We start from the raw sequence: 19646 nt of genomic DNA on the forward strand, positions 1-19646 counted from the left end.
TGCTACCAAAGAAAATTTGTTTAAAGTTACCTGGACCAATTACAAACTATCTACCGGTTTCAGCAAATGTGCACACGGTCCTGCTCCGAATCATCACATCCTTGAATGCTGTTTAATATAAATTTTAAAAGTATATTCAGTGCATTTTCATACAACAAGAACAACCATTAAAATTTAAATAAAAAATCAATAACCGAAATTAACAGGATAAAATACGCATCCATCTACCCTCAACATTTGTGCGGTACATCTGTTAACGCTAGTGAGAAGAAATCAACAATTAAAACAAATATCGAACAGGATGAGTGCAGTTATGTGATATAGAAGAAAGAATAAAAAAAAAACAAAATCTTTAAAACAACAGCCGCTGGAACTAAACAAAAATAACTTAATTAATTGTTAAAACTTTGATAAAAAAAATAATAAAGTAGTTAAAAATGCAACAAAAAAATTGTGAAATAATTAAAAAAATTAAATTTTTGAGTGATTTTTCGCAACACATTGCAACATATTTTTAAGTTACGCAATATAAAACGCTTAAAACGAGAAGTGTAAATACGATAAAACTCATTTTTAAAAATAAATGACAGATCAAAACAATACTGCCACTGTTTCAAATACAACCACAGCTGTAGAAAATTGATCCAGCACTAGTCAGGAAGTTTCATCTACAAAATAGTACCACTAACCTCTCCCTACATTTCATTCGTATATCCAAGTATTTTAACATTCAACAAGCAACATCGTCATATAGTGTACCGTTTATTGGAACCATTCATGATCTTTAACGTTCTCTACACAAATAAGAGCATCATTATATTTTAAAGCCATTGCATATTTAAATTTATCAATCAACTCTTCCATAGTAATAAATCATAAATATAAATTTTAAATAATTTTAACTTTTTCTAAATACAATTTTCATTTTAATATTAAATTAAAATTTCAAATTTATTTTAAGATTATTTTTATATCTTAAAAACTTTAATATAAGTTATTTAAATTTACTTATTTTTTATATACAATTAAATATTGTATTTAAATTGTTAACTCCCTTTCCAAAAAATTCTTAAATATTTTCTTATTTTCAAATTTTTAATTTAAATTTGTTTTCATATGGTTCTACGGGAGTAAATATAGTGTTAACTACTTTGTACCCTTTACTTTAATTTTTAAAATAATTTTAATTGAGTCTTCGTGTTAACTTAAAATTTTTGAATAACTTCAAAAAAAGAAAATTCTAATTAGTTGGAAAATATTTAAACTCAAAAATAAATAACATAATATTTTTAAAAAATAAATATTTAAATATTTGGTTAACTACCAAAACTTCTATCCAAATTTATTTTTCCACGACCCTTTTTCCCTTCTCTGCTAACTAATCGACGCATATGGCGTTTACTTACCTTACTTATGCTGCGATAGATTCTTTTATTGTATTTTTTTATTCTTTTATTTATTTAACACAAATTTTTTGTCGTATGATTTTCCACTCATCACTCAATTTGCCAAAACTAATGACTGCCAAATACCGATTATACTGCACGTAAATTGATCGATAGAATTGTGATAGCTCATCCACTATATCGATAATAGGAAAAACGTATTACTGAGGCGCTCTGCCAAATAAGTTAAAAAGGTACTTTTTGACATTTATCCTTACAAATATACATGCCAGGATAGTATTTTGCTGGTAGAGTCTTCGCATCAAGATAGATTTGCATAATTCATCTGGTCGCTTCAAATCGAGACGTCAAAGCGTTTCATTGCCATCTTAGAAAAACCACTTTACTGCATACAAACTTTATTACATGCAATCTTTTGTACGTAATGTAAACAGTGTAAACTTGTATAATTGATCATATGTCAAATACAAGCACTGGGAAAAGCGTTCCATATAAATCCGGAGTCATTGGTGCCGTATGTCGTATCGCTGTATCCGTATCCCTAACGTAATCAGCTGTTTATCGTTACGACGGTAAACCAAAACCCAATTGGTTGGCTACGATACGGTTACGACTTTAGCGGCACCAATAATCGATGGCATTGATTCTCATAAGGTTAGTCGAATCAGCTGTTAAAAGGTTATGGTTACGGTTACCGATAAAGCACCAATGTTTCCAGCTTAAGGCAGGATTTACATAAAACAGTCTACAGTGCCATGCTAGCAACATCTCAACCTCAAGCATCGTTCTACATTACACAATTTTCAGATATTGAACTCATAGAGCAGGCGAAGCAACGCACCTATGCGTTTATATAGAATGCTTTCATGCCGCTTCGCTTCAATGCTTTGACAGCGCCATGCAAGTAATATTTCAACTTCATACATTACACAAGTTTTGGCGTAGCAAAATATATAAGGGAATAAAAAATTCAAATAATTTATTTCAGGCAAAGATATAGGTGTTCGGCCGTGATGCGTGTGCTCCTGGAGGTAGGTGGGCGCACCGGGGTCGATCTCAGTGGGAATAGGTGTATGGAATAGAAAATAAGCAAATAGACGAGATTTCTCGTTATAATATATGTGGTTTATTGTATAACTATATGAATTAGTTGGTTACAATATTACCTGAATTTATTGTGATCGGAACGGCACAGATCGTTGGCGGCAGATGCGTGCTGTACGGCTGTTGAAATCCAAGAGGCCGGATGTATAGCAAGCTACAACCGTTGACCCGTAAAATCCTCCGTTTTGGAGGGGAAAGGCACCCACACATCAACCCCGACATGCATATGCATGAGTGCTGACAAAAAACAAACATACACGTACATGTACATGCATGCACATGCATGTGGCGGTGATGGTGTGGGTGGTTACAAATTAATTCGAGTATCGAGTATCGCTTCGCAGGGTTGCATTGGGGGGATCGCAGACAGATGCGGAAAAAGTTAGGCATCCTGCCTAAACATGCCGGCCCCCCTTGCGATACGCAACATCGTTGTTCGCCAATGACCTCCACTGAAACAAGAAAAATTAATATAAGACTTACACACTAAACTTAATCTAAATGAGGAGTTCGTCTGACGACGCAAAATGGCCGGGAATCCTTTCCGACTTGCTTCGCATGCCACCTGGGCTAAGATGAAAAAATTAGCGGTTATGTACAGTTATAAGTGAATATTTCTTACTATTGAATTATACATAAATATAGAAATTCAGAATGTAATATGTGTATAGTCGATGGCCAGTAAGGCTGGACGAAGAGGCCGAGGTCTCCGTTCCAGAGTGGCACCATTTTTTGTTTTTCTGTGGTTTTTTGTCGTTCCGGATGGAGGTCTCCATTCCAGATTTGCGGTTTTTTTTTTTTGAGAAAGCTTTTTGTTGGTTGGACGAAGTGGCAGAGGTCTCCGTTCCAGACTCGAGGGTTTGAGGTTTTTCTGGGCTGGACGTAGAGGCCGAGGTCTCCGTTCCAGCGTATAACGTGTCGTGTCGCTCTCAGGTCGACTGTGGCATTTTATGGATGTGCCAGGGCGAGTGGCCGTGAGGTTGGTTGGGTGAAGCGACGGTGTTTTATTACAAAAACGTATATTAAAATAGATGAATAAAAGCGAGTTTAAAGCGAAGCGTAGGGGCCGACAAAGGTATGTATTTAATTTTGTGCGAAAGCTCATGACGAGCAGCGCAAATCGTAATTAAATTGGAAAGTGTACCAACTGCCGGTGCTTGCATGCAGATTGGCGATGCGTTCTATTGCACGTACCATTTTGAGATGGCGTGCAACCATGTCGTGTATTTATTGGTCAGCTGACAGCTGGTATGGTGAATTTGTGGCGTGCGAATATATATATACATATATGTATTTGCTTGCCCTTGAAAAAAAAAACTAGGTCACTGGGGCAGTAGCACACTAGGCCGGTAGAAACAGTTGACTTTTCCCATTTCGGGAGTTTGTCGTGTTGGGATTCTTTTATTTCGGGACTCGGATTGTTTTTGTACCGAGCCCTTATAATGACTGTTTGTGATGTTTGTTGTTGAAAAACAACAAGTCCTGCCGCACAGCCAGAAAACAGTGCCCAAAAAACGGGTAAAAGAAGACAACAAAAAAATTTCTTTGTAAAAAAAATGTTAAATTTCTTTGTCCAGGAGAGGTTTTTTTTTGTTTTGTTTTCCTTTTTTTGAATTTCTTTGTTGTGTATGCCTGGTTGGTACTGCATGAGATGCCCATATGAGTGAAAAATAGAAAAAACACGTCAGTCCCGATTGTGATGTTTTGCGTTTTTCGGTACTGCTTTGGTGTAGTTATCGGTATCCGCTTTCTTTTCTTTCTTAATATGACAGCACTAATGAAACTGTCGGTGTTGTGCCGTGGGTTGCCATCTCGTGGAAACTTATGGTGTTTATGGATTATACACGCAAAAGGTATGGGTGATGTGTACTTATAAGGGCTTATGGCAGCCCTGGTTCCTAGACGCTATAGCCGCGTAACCGGGACTTTAAGGACCCGTTACTGGAAGGTTGTGGTGAGCACATGCCTTCTACTTCGTTGTCAATATTTAAGCAACAACCACCGTGGAACGACGTAAGTATGAGATACTCATAAGGCATTTGAGTATTTGTCCTAGTGGTTGTTTTCCCTTTTTTTTTGTTCTTTTCAGTGTCAAAATGGAGCCAATGCAGTTTATTTTAGTGACGGTGGAGGCTGAGGACGAGGAGCCCATCCAGGTGGTGGCGGATGTGCGATATCCGGAGCGGCGGAGGGGGTCCTTCATTTGTCACGCGCCGGAGGAGCTTGTGCAGCAGGCGGTGGCAGAGGGGTTGCGGCGCGTGAACCCTTGCATCCTCCGTGCTCTGCTGACGCCGATAGCAGTAAAAATGCGCGGGAACACCATTGCCTGGTATGGCCAGTTTTACGCAAGCTATGAGGGCGTATTGTGGTTCCGGCGGCCACCTCACGGTTCACCTCCGCGTGGTATGTTCAACTGCCGCGTGTGCAACCGAGCGCTATCGTCGTTTGCATGCCTAGTGGCCCACTTGAATGGGCATATGAGATTTTATCCCTATCGGTGCTGGGAGTGCCCGAAGAAGTACACTTCATCAGCGCCGCTCTCCCTACACAGAAAGCGGATTCATCACCAATAGTGTCAGTGAGATGTGGAGACAAGAATATATATAATATATAGAATATATTTTCTCAGTTTAAATATTAAAAAAAAAGGGAATTGACCTTAAAAGAGTTTATTTTATTTACTTAGGTGGGGGGGGGGGTGGTTTAAGGTGCGGTGTGGACCATCGTGGTCGTCCTATATAAAGGATAAGGAGTACTTGGACATTGACAGAGGCGTCGAGAAACTGACCATTTGGTGGTCGCGTTAGGCAACGTGGCAACTCTGCCGTTTCTCGTTTTCTTGTATGTATTATACATACATACCTACGTTGTTTGAGCATTCCAGTATAGAGAATGAAGCAGAAAAAACAAAAATGAATCGAAAGATTTACTTTACCGTTTCACTTCAATTCATGTCAAATTTACGCGTGGCCGAACAAAAGGGTAAGTAGTGAAACATTTTGCAATTATTTTATTTCAATAACGAGACTTTTTGAAATCTATAGTTAAATTCCAAACACTTGCGTCTAACAACCGATAAAATGTGTGATGAACGTAAGTCACTCGCTCTTAAATTATATGAGATAAATGCTTTCAAATTTGGTGATTTCAAGATGACGACGGGCATTAATTCACCTGTATATTTTGACTTGCGTGATAGTCAGTTACCCACATGTGATGACAAATGTTGCCGATTTGGTTGCATCGCATATAAAGTAGCATCACCTGTATATTTTCACTTGCGCGTGATAGTCAGTTACCCACATGTGATGAAAAAATGTTGCCGATTTGGTTGCATCGCATATAAATGAGCATCAACTGACGGCAAAGCATATATGCGGTGTGCCATATACCACTCTACCATTGGCCACTTTAGTGTCTGTGCACCAAGGTACACCTATGTTATTACGGCGCACAAAGGCTAAAGATTCTGGTACCAAAAAACTGATTGAAGGTTTATATAGTGCAGGCAGGTGTCTCAAAGTTGAGGATGTTGTGACATCTGGTTCAAGTGTGTTGGAGACAGTGCGCGATTTGGAGAAAGAAGGTATTATCGTCAAAGATGCGGTTGTAGTGGTATGTCGGGAGTAGCCAATATAATAAAGCACAATGGTCGCATACATTCATTATTTACACTTTCATTTCTGCTAAAGACCTTAAACAAGGCCGGTAAATAAAATCTGATACTGTATATGCGGTTGCCAAATATATAGCAGCGTCGCAAATAAGCAGTGATGTCTCGCTTCCAAATCTACAACAAAACGTTACCACTGACTTCTCACGTACGAAACTATCATTTGAAAAACGCGCCACACTTACAAAAAGTGATGTGGCCAAAAAACTATTCAATTTACTGTCCAGTAAAATGACAAATCTTTATCTAGCCGCTGATCTAACGAAAGCCGAAGAGATTCTTAATATCGCTGATATTTGTGGACCTTACATTTGTGTGCTCAAAACACATCGACATTATCGACGATTTCAATGATGCGTTCATCAAAAATTTACGTCTTCTTGCAGAAAAACACAATTTTCTACTTATGGAAGATCGCGAATTTGCTGATATTGGCAATACTGTGTCATTGCAATATGGTAAAGGCATTTAAAAAATTGCCGATTGGGCTGATTTGGTTACCGCACATACACTCACCGGTCGTAGCAGATTACAAGGTCTAAATGCTGGCTTTGAAGATAGTGCTGCAGATGTTCAAAAACGCAGCGTTTTCTTGTTAGCCGAATTATCAAATTCGGGTAGTTTAATCGATGATAAATATTCGGAAGCAGTTAATAAAATAGCAACAGAAGGTGCAGATATTGATTTTATTTCCGGCGTAGTTTGCCAATCGGCGAAGTGTTTCAATTTTCCTGGTTTAGTGCAATTGACGCCTGGTCTAAAGATCGATGATAGTGTTGATCAGCTGGGTCAACAATATCAAACGCCCGGAAATGTGGTTAAGGAGCGTGGTGCTGATATTGGTGTAGTTGGACGTGGAATTATACAAGCTAAAACTGTTGAAAAGGCAGCAGCGTTATATCGTGATCGCTTATGGGCGGCCTATACTGATCGTATAGCGTTAGAGAAATAGCAGAGTTTAATTTGGAATTGAAAATGCATATACTGTGTGCGCACGAGTTGATACTTATAAAGGTAGACCTTAGCCTTCCATAAGAAAATTTGACAGATGCAAATCTGAAGAAAAGTTTTTCAAATAGATCAGATAAATACGATTTTTAGCCACAAAAAATATAACTCACTTTCATTTTGTGCGGCATTCCAAACATGGAACGCTCTTAAATTTGTTCTTTTCTTTTTTTTTTTATGATAAAAGATATGGACTGACTCAATATGATATGTAACGGCTCGTTGTAGATGTTTGAAAGCTTTCACTTATATTATCTAATGTAAACATAATATAGATACTATTACTCAACATTCCATATTAAGTTCCAAACATGCATTCAATAAAAAAAATTTTAAAAATTAGCTGCAGCAGCAAACATTAAAAGATCGTGTTGGACAATATTAATACTGTGGTAGTGCAAATGAACACATCACTCCCGGCCGATGCTCCAATGCTGTATCTGCGGTTAAATTCAGCCCAAACGGTGAGTGGTTGGCAAGCTCTTCAGCTGGTGAGTTAATCAAAATTTGGGGCGCATATGATGGCAAATTTGAGAACACTATATCCGGTCATAAGCTTGGTATAAGCGATGTTGCCTGATCATCTGATTCACGTCTTTTGGTAAGCGCCAGTGACCATAAAATGGTTAAAAAAGAGGGGAGCTGAGTTCGGGCAGATGTTCTCTAAAAGGACATAGCAATTTTGTCTTCTGTGGCCACATTCACCCTCAATCAAATTTGGTTGTGTCTGGCAGTATTTGGGATGTGCGCACTGGCAAGTGTTTAACACCTCTGCCAGCACATTCTGACCCTGTGCCAGCCGTTCATTTCAATCGTGATGGTTTATTGATTGTGAGTTCCAGTTATGACGGACGCTGTCGCATTTGGGATACAGCCAGCGGACAATACTTGAAAACTCTGACTGATGACCATTAGCCTACAGGTCTCTGTTATTCGATATTAAGTGGTTTTACTTTTACAATTTTATCTTTCCTTTGATTTTCGATTTCAGGAAGATCGTAATCGACTTTTTACCTGGTGGATTAACTCATTGCACCTCACTTAAAAAAAAACGCAAGGACTCAATCACAGTTGGCACTGATGATGACTGCCCGGAATTGGAATGAGCTATTGGTGAGTGATATCTATAATTAGCGTGTGCTTATTCCTAGCCATAGAAATAAATCGCTTTATGAAAACTGTATCCTTGGCTATTTATAGGGAATTGCAGGGTTTTCAGAAAAAGGCTTTTTGAACCATCAAACAATTTTTTTTGAACATGGGGTTGGGTTGGTGATTTTGTACAATTGTGGTAAATTCCTTTTAAAATTGATTGATTCAGCGGCTCGCGAATAATGACACAAAAATTGAAAAAAATAACTATACAAATTTTGCAAACGATTCCGACTATATAGTTTGGTTTTATTTGCTTGTTCCTTTTTCAAGATGTTTCCGGTAAAGGTAATCCCCTTTTTTTCTCAGGGAATTGTAGTAGACACGTGTCTTTGGGAGTATGTTAGTAGCCATAAGAAATTTGGAAATGCCAATACTTCGTTTTCTGCTAAATATTTCGTAAATTGATAAAAGTCACGTCGGGTAGGTCATTCTTCCAGAAATTGTTTGAAGAATGCCAGACGTTAGAATTTTATTCAAAATGCACTATCTCAAATTTGTTGCCAAACCTCCTAATATGAGCATAAGTGCAATGCATTTGGTCGTAAGAAAAGGTTAATGAAAACCATTCCGAGATGAAGCGCTCTTCAATCTAATTCTAATCTGGGGCGGTTTTGTGACAAATCTTGACTCGGGAAATTTTGACAAATTCCTGTTGGCCGAGTGCATTCAAATTCTGTGGGAGACAACGGATCTGCGTAAGGGTTCTGAGGTCATCGCTCGGGGTGAGCGAGTGACTTGGGGTTTAATTTTGAATATTACACATAAGGATTTTGTGGCAGATGGGGGATCTGCGTGAGGGCTTTTCTGGTATCCTCGTTATGGGAGAACGAATGAGTGGGATGGTTTCTGGTGTCCTCGTTATGGGAGAACGAGTGATTGGGATGGTTTCTGGTGTCCTCGTTATGGGAGAGCGAGTGAATTTGGGTTTGCTTTGGAAGCTTAAGGGTAGAATGGGCTGAGTCCCTCTAGGTTCTGTGGCAGATAGAGGATCTGCGTTAGGTTAGGGTAGATTTCTTTGAAAAGAGGGATGGGGAGGAAAGGAGGGATTGTTAAGAGGAGCCCGTGGTCCTCTCACAATCGATCTCCGTAGGGAGAAGGATCAGTTTGACCAAAGGTCGTCTGACTTGACCCTTCTCGGTTATGAGGTCGACTACACGTACTCGGTTATCTTCGCCGGGGTGTACGTTGACGACTCTACCTAACCTCCATTCGTTGGGAGATAAGTTGTCCTCTTTGAGGACGGCGAGATCTCCCACTTTTTGGGATGCTTCCACTTCACTCGTTTTTGAAGCTCGGATAGATATTCCACCTTCCATCGCTTGCAGAAAGTATGATGGAGGGCTTTGAGTTTCTGCCACCGATTTATCATTGAGGCAGAGCTCTCACTAGCATCTGGTTCTGGCGGAGCCAGTAGGTGGCTGCCCGTTAGGAAATGTCCTGTGGTTAGTGGTTCCAGATCCGTTGGGTCATTCGACCCTGGACTGAGTGGGCGCGAGTTGAGGCACGCCTCAATCCTGCACAAAAGGGTTTGGAACTCCTCCATGGTGTACTTATGGGGAGACGCGATCTTTTTGAAGCGGCTTTTGAAGCTCTTCACTCTCGCCTCCCACAAGCCGCCCATATGTGGAGCAGCGGTGGGAATAAAATGCCAGCTTAATGCTTGATGATTGTACTTTGAGAGTGTTTTGTCTCGGCTTTCTGTCAGGAAGGCTTTAAACTCGGATCGTAAAGATCTTGAAGCTCCGACAAAGTTTGTACCATTGTCGGAGTAGATGTTTTTCGGACATCCTCTTCTCGCGATAAAACGCGCAAAGGCTGCGAGAAAGCATGGAGTACTAAGGTCACTAGTGGCTTCTAAGTGGATGGCCTTAGTGGAGAAACAGACAAAAAGGCATACGTAGCCTTTTGACAGTCGACATCCCCTACCGCGGTAGCTTTTGATGTCGAAAGGCCCCGCAAAGTCTACCCGGTATTGGTGAACGCGCGGGGAAAAGTAGTCCGTTCGCAGAGAAGGGTACCCATAAGTTGGGACTGCGCCTGTTTTCGGTGAATACTGCAGGTTTTACAATTATGAATGGTTGCCCTAATCATGGTTTTGATGTTAGGTATCCAGTATTGGGTGCGTATCAGACGTAACATGAGTTGGTTTTCCCCATGCAGACTTTGTTGATGAAACATTAGGACTGTCAGACGGGATAAACGGCAGTTGTATGGGAGGAGGATTGGGTGGCGTTCAGTAAAAGCTAAGTCCTTTGACGCCCCGAGTCGCCCTCCTACCCGAATGATGCCATGTTGGTCTAGGTAGGGATTAAGTGAGAGTATTGCACTTTTCCCTGCAATTGGTTTTCCGGCCTTTAGATCATTATATTCAGAACTATAATGTTGTTTCTGATATATTTTAATTAAGAGTTGGGTTACTGATAGGTGACTCGACCTGAAATGATTTTTTTTGTTTTGGGGTGAGTTCTTCGGTAGAACCTCATAACGTATGAGAGCTCTCGTAAAGCCCTAGGTAGGTCTGAAAAGCGTTGGAGAACATCGGTAGTATTTACTGTTGTTGTTGCGCAGGTCTTCGCCCTCTTTTCTTCTACGGAGCGGATGTAGTCACTTTCTTGTGCTGGCCATTGGGAAGTGTCTTCTTGCAGCCAAGAAGGTCCCTGCCACCACAACGAATTGTTGACCAATTCAGACGCCGGTAATCCTTTGCTACCTAAATCTGCTAGGTTAGACTCTGAGTTCACGTGCAACCAGTCCTTATTTCCGACCATGTCGATGATCTTGGTGATCCGATGTGCGACGAAAGTGGACCAGGAACAAGGCGGTTTCCTTATCCATGCGAGGACGATCGTTGAATCCGTCCACAGGTGAATTCTCACTGGTCCCAATTTAAGGTTCCTGAAAATTGATTCGGCGATTTCCGCTAACAGCACGGCGCCGCAAAGTTCCAATCGTGGAAGAGATAGAGTTTTCACTGGGGCTACTCGGGTTTTGGCTAGAAGCAGGTTTGTGCAGACATTATCATCCGTTTTGACGCGCATGTAAATGGCTGCTGCATAAGCCTTCTCGGATGCGTCACAAAATCCATGGATCTCGATGTCGGTTCCTGGTGAAAAGTTGACCCATCTAGGTATTCTTATTTTATCGATCTCATGGTATTGGTCGGTAAAGGTTTTCCATTTTTCCAGCGTACTGGTCGATACTGGGTCGTCCCAAGCGGTGCCTTCCAACCAAATACTCTGCATGAGTGTTTTTGCCACAATGACCATTGGCGCAAGCGATAGCGGATAGGACTGCTCGTTTGGTGATGTTTTCGCCATTTTCCAGGGTTCCTGCCTTGAAATAAAATACGTCTGAGTGAGCGTTCCATCGTATTCCCAGGGCTTTTACCGAACTAGCTTCTTCGAACGCTAAGAAATCCTCGCTGAGCAAATCCATTTTGGGGATGTCCTTTAGAATTTCCTTACAATTTGAAGTCCAATTGCGTAATGGAAAGCCAGCTGAGTGTAAGGCTTCGCGAATCTCGTTTCTTGCTTTGATGGTTGACGCTATTGTGTGTCCTCCAGATAAAATATTATCTACGTACATACTCTCTCTTAGTATGCTAGCCGCTGTAGGGTGTGAATTTGCGACGTCGTCAGCCAGTTGTAGGAGCGTTCTTATCGCGAGATATGGAGCGCAATTCACTCCGAAGGTAACCGTCTTTAATTCGTAAAGACTAATAGGGTCATTCGGGGAAGTGCGATGCACAATACGTTGAAATTTGGTGTGATTTTCGTTCACCCAAATTTGTCGATACATCTTTTCGATGTCGCTATTGAAGACGAAACGGTATAATCTCCATCGTAAGATAAGGATGGGTAGATCGGCTTGTAGAACTGGGCCTGGGAGTAGAATATCATTTAGGCTATTACCGTTGGCCGTAGGGCTCGAGGCATTGAATACTACGCGTACCTTTGTAGTGGTACTTTCCGCTTTAATAACGGCGTGGTGGGGCAGGAAGTAATGATCCGAATCGTCGGATGGGATATTTCTGTTCAATTTTTCCATATGTCCGAGCGTTTCATATTCTGACAACACCCGAACATATTCCTTACCTAAATCTGGGTTTTTTATTAGCCGCCCCTCATTCCGGAAGAATTGAGAGCATGCGCGCTTCAGGGATGGTCCTAAGTTAATATTGTTAGGGTAATCCTGCCGGAATGGTAGTGACACGATGTACCTTCCATTCTCACTTCGCTGCGTTGTTTCTTTAAATAGTTGTTCGCAATACCTCTCCTCCTCGTTTAATATTTTATTTTTGGGTACATTTTCTACCTCCCAGAAAGCTTTGAGTTGATTGTCTAACGCAACCTCGTTGTAGAAAGACATAATGCTCTTCGTTGGATTCGGTGATTCGATACGACCGGTTAGTATCCAACCGAACACTGTCTCTTGGGCTAAGAGCGTGTTTAACACATTCTTCTTTATACCGCTCATTATAATTTGGGGATAAATGCCTCCGCCAAGTATGAGGTCTACGTCTTCGTTGACGTAGAACCTCTTGTCTGCCAAAACCAAGTCTGGGAATGCCTGCATAGTCATTGCGTTGATATGGCAGGATGGAAGATTCCCAGTGAGTTTCGCTAGAACTAGTACGGGTGTAGTCAGGCTGAAGCAAGGATCCACTGGTGAACGTTATTCGATGTTGGATGCTTCTTTCACCTGAGCTGACACCGCATTTGTGATGCCTGAAACATGGGCATGCATTTTCCTCGCTGGCAAATTGATTCTGCGTTTCAGTCTTTCAGTTATAAAGGAACATTCAGACCCAGAATCAATTAATGCCCGCGCGGAGATGTCGGTACCATTATGGTGAATGTGTACGCGAGCAGTTCCTAATAGCACGCCTGTGCTGGAATTGGCATGGCAGGATTTGACATTCTGATTCGCAGAGGAAGGTGGTTGTCCCGATTCCTGTCTTTTCCTTGCCTGTGCCGAAGTTGATGGGGCATTATCCGCATCTTTGAAGGGATTTCGTACAGCCGGTTGATGAAGTGTGTCCGCATGCAGGAGCGTGTGGTGACGAGAGTGGTATTTGGAACAGTTGTATGAACTGGTGCACTTCGTCACTGTGTGTCCTGGGGATAAACAATTCAGGCAGCCATTTGTGGATTTGACGAATTTAATCCTTTCTACCGGGTTTAAATCGCAAAAACGTGAACAGTTGCGTAATCTGTGCTCCGTAGATTTGCACATTTTACACATTGATTTTGTTGTTTGCTTGGTTACTTTGGTTTGAAAAGCACCAAGCCTTTTTGTAGGGTTTTCCGTCGACTGGCGCGACGTGTTTGATTTTTGCACTTTAGAAGTGGCATTCCCTGTAAAACCAGACACGGTTTCAAGTGTCTGGAAACGATTTGACAAGAATTTGTCCATATCCTCCCACTTGGATATGTCTGTCTTGTGGTCAATGCTCTGCTCCCATAGAGCCAACGTATTTTCGGGTAATTTTGTCGAGCATAAATATGTGATGATCGCATCCCAATTTGAAACATCGATCTGATGTGTTTTTAAGGATGCTAAACAATTATTTATGTCGCGCTGTAAGGTTTTGGTTGAGCTGCCGCACTCGCTATCTATCTTTTTTAAATTAAACAAAATTTGTAGTTGTGAGTTTACGAGAATCCGTTTATTCTCTCTCACATAAATTTTTCGAGGCTGTTTCGAAGCCTTCATTTGTCAAGGGACATTTCTTGACGATGTCCTTTGCCTCACCTTGAGTTTTCTGATTGAGGTGGAACAACTTTTCTACCGGGCTTAGGCGACTGTTGTTTTTGTATATGGCCATGAACAGGTCACGAAACGTTGGCCAAGATAGGTGGTCGCCCTTGAATACCTCAGTATCGCAAGCTGGCAGGCGGATACTGTGTTCACGCGCGCGTTCTCCCTCAGGTTTGACTGCCCTATCTTTTTCCTCCTTCAATTTGGCTTGAAGTTCAGCCATGTTCGACATGCATCTCAGGAATACGGCATATGCCGCTTTATGCTTGATCTTGACCGCTGCAATTTTCTTTGCGTCGAGCGTGTCAGAGCCAAGCAACTCCTCTAGGGCGTTCTCTGCTTTTTCCCACTTGGCCTGCAACTCTTTTTGCTGTATTGCAAGAGTGTGTACAGTGTGCAGAGCCGCATTGATATCATTAAAATCGGCCTCGAATTCGATTATTCGATCGGCCAATCTAATGTAGGAGTCCATGTTCATGGTTGAAAAGTGGAGAGCGAATTAATCAAGGGATATAAAACTTGAAAACCTGAGCGAATCACCCAACCAACAACTATTAAAATTACGCAAAATTGATTTATTACTCTTAATTTGTTTATTTTTGTCTGACTTTGCAGATTACTTGTGCCTTAAAACAAGGAGCAGGGGGAATCAACACCAATGTGTATTGTGCGAAGTAAAGGGGCGCCACTCGCCACTTCAACCTTCAATTTTACTATAAAATAAGTGCGCGCGTTGATATAAACTCGACGAAAAGTGTGAAACCGTGAAATAAATGTTATGCAACAAAGAACAAAACTGTGTAACAAGATTAATTAGAGAAATTAGTGAAAATAATAGTGTCGCAAAAGAAATAGAATTTTGCCGCAGTCGAATGGCGTGAATTTTTTTTGAAAGTGAGGTTATGTGCACCTCTTCCCTGTGCTGTGTCTGGAGAGCCTTACCGCTGGTGGGGGGACAGACCAGATAGTCACAAGGGATCTTAAACGACGTTAAGGCAACGCGTTTGTACTTATTTTCCTTTTTGGCACTACACAGTTTTTTCACACTTTTCGCGGTTAACTACAATCACGTATGGCACTTTAGATCGATTTTTCGCACTTTTATTTATTATTTTAACCAAAAAAAAATGTGGCAAGAAATATTGCACTTACTGTGAACTTTTTGGTGATTTGTATGTTCTGGTGATGATGTGGCAAGATGACTTGTGGTGTTGCTGATGGCTTAAGCTGGCTGTCGCTTGCTCAGTGTTTTGCACGCTGGTATTAAATAATATACTTTTTGTGGTTGTGGCAAAAATTCTCCGGCTAACTTTTTATGTTAGGAATTCTGAAGTGTGTGCGGTCAGCTATGGTATCTTGTGATGTGGACTGTATATAGGTACTGTATTCCAAATTCCTGGTGAAGGTGGACCAAATGTTCGGCCGGGGTGCGTGTGCTCCTGGAGGTAGGTGGGCGCACCGGGGTCGATCTCAGTGGGAATAGGTGTATGGAATAGAAAATAAGCAAATATACGAGATTTCTCGTTATAATATATGTGGTTTATTGTATAACTATATGAATTAGTTGGTTACAATATTACCTGAATTTATTGTGATCGGAACGGCAGAGATCGTTGGCGGCAGATGCGTGCTGTACGGCTGTTGAAATCCAAGAGGCCGGTTGTATAGCAAGCTACAACCGTTGACCCGCAAAATCCTCCGTTTTGGAGGGGAAAGGCACCCACACATCAACCCCGACATGCATATGCATGAGTGCTGACAAAAAACACACATACACGTACATGTACATGCATGCACATGCATGTGGCGGTGATGGTGTGGGTGGTTACAAATTAATTCGAGTATCGAGTATCGCTTCGCAGGGTTGCATTGGAGGGAACGCAGACAGATGCGGAAAAAGTTAGGCATCCTGCCTAAACAGTATCCGTAAAAAATATTATAATTGACATGTGCCTGTGGACCGAAGTTCTCTGTGGCTTTTTATTTCACTGGCCAATCGTCATAATCAAAATTAAATAGGTGTTAAGGTTAGATAATTTTTTTTTTTGTCAGAAAGCACAAAGGAAATTATGTAAAAAACTAATTTGGAACCTTTTTCATTTTGTTTATAACTATGCGGCAAAATCTTTAGATTAAGGCGACATTTTTACAGGCCAACCTTATAAAAACGCAATGCGTTTGCATAACATAAATGAACTTTTTATGCCCTAACCGAAATAAGAATGCAATGCGACAACATAAAACACGTGTGCAAACATCACACCGAAAAGTACGCAGAACGAAAATTGGAAAGCGCGTTAGCTTTTTTTGCAGTAAATTCAATTTTGGTTGCTCTCATACAATTTGTATGTGCATGAGATTAAGTCAAAACGCTCATGAGATCGAACACTCCTAACAACCGACAGAAAAAAAACGATGGTTTTTCTAAAATAAAACTATCGATAGTGCCATCGATAGTTTTGCATCTCTATGGATAACAAAAAAGAGCTGTTATTTCTTTTCCGTGAAAGTAAACATTGAACATTTGTGTAATTTGGTTTAATTGACCATTATATTGTAATATTTTTTATATATACGCTTCGTTTACTTCACAAACACGGAACATGAAAAAAGTGGAAGCACTGCATATAATTGAAAAAAGTATACATACTCTCAATGGTAGTAGTGCAGTTTAGCGGCCCCACCCTAAAGTTGGGCCAATATTTTCGAGTGAGGTATCAAAAGACGCCCATTTACGTCTATATTAAGAATCCGAAAGCGGAAGTTAACTTTTTTTACCCATTTAAAAGTTTTCGGCGAAAAACATGTTTGTGTGATACATATTGTTCCCGCACGTTTGACTTTACACATGACTTTACTTTTTATACATAGTATTTTAACATAATCTAACTTGCACGAATTAACGAAAAAACTATGTTAAATTTCACTAATTTACTTATAAAATATCAACACAAATATTGCAAAAAATTTGTGTCCAAATGAAGACACATGAAAGTGAACAGTGTTGCCACCTCAGCAACAATGAAAATTACCTTTGTTGTTCTCTGTTAAGATAAATACAAAGCGGTGTCGGCTCAACATAAATTTAAATAAACATACAATTACATTTTTTTTGTAATTTACTGAATATTTTGCAATTTAATATATTAAAAGTGAGGAGAATACGTCTATTTATCCAAATAAGGTGATGCTGGCAAATATTTGAATTCTCACTTTTATTTAGGCGCAGTCTTTTCTCATCTTCTCTTCCCTTCTCTCTTTTCTTCTCTTCCCTTTCGTTCTCTTCTCCACCCTTTCCTTACATTTGTCAAATTAAAGAAATTTATATGGGTATCGGTAGTGGTGTTTACGGCGAGTTCAACCGTATAATTTTTTTTTGGTGCAAGTAATAACTATAGGGGTAATTCCACGTCAAAAGGTAAATTTTACTTTTTTTTAAACAAAATATCTTTTAAACTATTGAGTCAATCTGATGAAAATTGTAATGTCTTTAGATAGGTAATAAAACAAGGTTTTGTTTGATATATAAAACATCTATATTTAGAAGAAATTTCTATAATAAAATTACGTTTTTATGGGAAAATGATTGCCAACTTATCATAAATCGAATAATAAGTCGAAAAAATTTGTTATTGGCAAAATACTTTAATACTGTCGTGTTGAAGATAATTTCATTACCTTTTTACGCCATGCACAGTAATTCTGCGTAGAACACCCTTAGCCGATCCAACATCGGCTGCGCCATGCACAGTAATTATGCGTAGAACACCTTTCTGCAAAGGAGGCCTTCGGCCGCGCTTCTAAAAAATAACCCTGGGCTACGCCATGCTAAGTCCGGTGTGTGGTATAACCGTGGCGGTTCGAATATCGCTAAGAAAAGGCACTTTTTTCGATAAAGCCAAACTTCCAAAAAATTTCCACCAAAACAGAGCTTTTTCAAATTTTTGGTAAATAAAGACTAGAAAAGTTAAAGATATATATACATCAGATGAAAGGTATTTTTTAAAGTTATTTTTCGATTATTTAATTTTTGAAATCCATCCACCAGTTTCGGAGATATTTTGATTTGAAAAATTCATAAATTCGCCTTTTGACATGGAATTACCCCCAAACCTTTCATTTGCACCAAAAAAGAAATATACCGTTGGAATCAGCATAAAAATCTCTATAAAGTCGGCACTTGTTCCCTTTCCTTCTCTAATCGTCTCTTCCCTTCTATTTTCTTCTCTCCACCCTTTCCTATTCTTTTCCCTTTCCTTCTCTTCTTTGGGGGTTAAGATACTTGGCTTGGATATCATACGTGGTGACGTACCATAGTGACGAATTGTCACACGTGATTGATTATCACGTCCTGCACGAGGTTCCCCTGCTTCTACTGATAATGGCGGATCTAGAGAGGACAACTCGATAAAACCCGCACCCCTGAGTCATTGTGCCGAGCTCAGGGGAGGGAGGACCCTGTTAACGGTCAATATCGGTACTCAGCGGTGACGAACTGGATTGTTAGGGACTTTGATTTTGACTATGTATAGGAATTGATGACTTTGGGCTGGAAGGTGCGGTATTCTGCCACCTTAGTAGGTCGGTGAGAAACCCTATCGAAATGGCTGGTATGCTAATGCTGCATTTGCCCCCATCCCGTTGAAACCATGGCGGGCCTCAAGATACGTTCCGGCTCCGTCGCCGTTAAGTTGGTGGTGTAGGTGCGGTAGCGAGGATGGTGCCATCTCCCGAGAGGAGTGGCCGTGGGTCGCCAGCGCCATATCAGCGGCCTATATGACCGCTGTTATGGAGAGCCCAGATCCGCGGCCATGCTTCGAATACTCGGGGTGGTATCATGGATTTAGACTGATTACTTGTGCTGACGAGCGGTCGGCCTGTATCTTTTAGAAAATAATTTCTTTGGTTGTGGAGGTCTGGAGGGGAGCCAGACTCGAGACCGTGGATTGAAGGGATCTCCCGCTTCGACCGAGGGCTCGAGTGTGGTTGCCTGCGGGGCCCTCTCAGCAGGAGAAAATATTAGAATTAATGCGTTACTGCAACCCGAACCTTCCGACGCATAACTGGAGGGTCCTCAGAGTAGAGGAGGCCGTTGGGCCACGTCGGCAAGTGCTGATTCTGCTAAACGCAGAGTCCACCGGTCCTCTCTCTGACACGAAGGGGTTATCTCCTATGGCCTTGAGCGTGTGGTTCTCAAAATCTACCACGCCGATTAAAGGGGAGATGGTTCCTCTCCCTCAGAGACTGTTCGGGGGGTGAAGGCGTCCGCAGGGGAGCCACTACCCATGGTTGTGAATGCTGACCCCGCTAATTTGGACAGCGAAAGCACTGTTGACGTCCCGTCAATAGCGGGATCTGTCATCAGTGCTAGTCGTCTGGCTGATAGGGCAGAGGAGGAGCTCCTAGCCTCCGAGGGCGAATCATCGATGGCGGGATCCGTCATCAGTGTAAATCGTCTGTTTTGAGGGGAGGATGATCTCCTAGTCTCCGAGGGCGAAGCCGCCAAGGATGGGGTGCAGAAGAAGAAGAGTGGTGTTGAT

General features: G+C 41.0%; 1 protein-coding gene and 1 pseudogene across 1 annotated transcript in view; one reads left to right on the plus strand and one right to left on the minus strand.

Moving 5' to 3' along the window:
• The window catches only part of Ca-alpha1D (Ca[2+]-channel protein alpha[[1]] subunit D), a 6221746-nt gene that overhangs the window by 4982217 nt on the left and 1219883 nt on the right, over positions 1 to 19646 (minus strand). The window lies entirely within an intron of this gene.
• On the plus strand, positions 5591 to 7362 carry LOC137234657 (uridine 5'-monophosphate synthase-like; annotated as a pseudogene).

This window comes from Eurosta solidaginis, chromosome X (genome assembly GCF_040869045.1).
Source record: "Eurosta solidaginis isolate ZX-2024a chromosome X, ASM4086904v1, whole genome shotgun sequence".
In the NCBI taxonomy this organism is placed as follows: domain Eukaryota; kingdom Metazoa; phylum Arthropoda; class Insecta; order Diptera; family Tephritidae; genus Eurosta; species Eurosta solidaginis.